Below are 2,119 nucleotides of genomic sequence, written 5' to 3'. Positions count from 1 at the left end.
TAATTGAGGAAATTGGTTATTTACCTAGAAAGCTGAGACTTAAATATGCCACATGAGGGTCATGGTTCAGTAGGAAGAGATAGTGAAAATGCGAGGAAACAGGATGAGTGGTAAAATTATAACCACATTGTGGTTAATGTCAATAGGGATATTTGGCATTTCTCTTTCTATTTTCCAATTTGCACATGCACATTCATTTTTCTTTCCTTTTAGGTTTGGATGGAAGGCCAGCTCTAAAGAAGATGATTATGTATTCCGAGGGTTAATCCTAAAAATTACTGTAATGGGATCAGTTAAAATACTATTAGTAGAGAAATACATGTTCTACACTGTAAGAGGACTCTCTTCCTTATCCTTCCACTACTCTCCTACTATTCTCATTCCTCTTTCCCTTTCCAGCCATACCGACCTCCTTTCTGCTACTCATACATTCCTGTTATGTGTCATTTTAAAGCTTTTGCATTGATTCCTTCCTCTTCCTGCATATTCCTGTCTCAAAAAATGTGCAGGCTTAAATCTTTAACTTTCTATCCCCATCAAGTCTTTCTAAATGTCACTTTTTAATGATGACTAAACTGTACACCCCATTTAAAATTGCAACCTCCACCTCAAAGACCATGCTTCCAGGCAATTCTAAACATCCTTCACATTGTTCACTTTTTTTCATATAGCATTTCTAACTTTCTGACCTATTATATAATGTACATATAATGTGTTGTGTTTATTATTGATTGTCTGGTTCCCTCAACTAGGATGAAAGGTTGATGAAGAAATGATTTTAGCTTCTACCTTAAGAAAGAAGAAAAAAATAAAACAAGTAAAAAGTAAGTAGAAAATGGAATAATAAACATCAGAGCAGACATCAATGTTATAGAAAAGAGAAAGAAATAAAAAGTAACAACAGTGAAAAAGCTATTTCTTTGAGAAAACCAATAGACCTCTAGTAAAACAGATTAAGAAAAAAGAGAATAGACAGATTACAGGTATCAGGAATGAAAGAGGTGTTGTCACTATTGAATCTATAGATTTAAAAGGATAATAAATTAATATTATGGACATCTTTATGCCTATGAGTTTGGCATCTTAAATGGAATAGACACATTTTATAAAATAATTAAACTACAATGAAAGAAGTAGATAACATAAGTAGCCCTACATCTTTTAAAGAAATTTAATTTGTATTTAAAATTCTTTCCACAAAGAAATTTTCAATTCAGGTGGCTTTCCAAGTAACCAAACATTGAAGTAAGAAATACTAGCATTACACACAAAGTCTGAAAAACTTAAGATGTTATTTTTCCCAACTCATGCTATGATGCTTGCATTACCCTGTGACAAAAATATTATGTAAATACATTATTTAAAAAGTAATATACAGACTACTATCCCTCATGAATATAGATATAAAAATTGTAGGCAAATTTTAGCAAATCAAATATATAATGTGTACTAGTATATGTGAGTATTAATATACCATGATTAAGTCATTTTATATTAGAAATGAGTCTCCACCTAATATTAGGAAATCAATCACTGTAATTCACCCTATTATCAAACTAAAAAATAAATAAATATGATAAATAAAATAGAAAAATCATTTTTTAAAAATCCAACATTAATTCTGATTAAAAACACACACAAAACACACAGCACACTAGTAATGGAAAGTAATATCCCCAATATGATTAAAAAATATGTGAAAAACCTATAGCTAACATCATATTTAATGACAAAAGACCTAATTTTCTCTCTATTATCAGGAAAAGGACAAGAATATCTGCTTTCACCACTTGATTTAACATTGTGCTAAAGATTTTACCCATTTACCAAGGAAAGAAGAAATTAAAAAATTGGGAACAAAGGTAGGAAATTTTTTTTTTCTAAATGAATATTCTTGGGGACCTGAAGAATAATAGCAAATATCCCCAAAAAGAGAAGAGGAACAATGGGGAAGAAAAAGTTTCAAATTAATAATGGCCCTGAATTTTCAAATTTGGGGAGAGACATAGATTTACAGACTTTAAATGTCTACCAAATTTTAAATGTGACAAATAAAAAGAAAAAGCACATCTAGACATATTAACCAGAAACTGATGAAACCAAGATAATAAGATGATAT

The sequence above is a fragment of the Plecotus auritus genome (genome assembly GCF_963455305.1).
Source record: "Plecotus auritus genome assembly, chromosome: 2".
Classification (NCBI taxonomy): Eukaryota; Metazoa; Chordata; class Mammalia; order Chiroptera; family Vespertilionidae; genus Plecotus; species Plecotus auritus.
The sequence above is the reverse complement of the archived record's forward strand: the minus strand, read 5'-3'. Positions refer to the sequence as shown.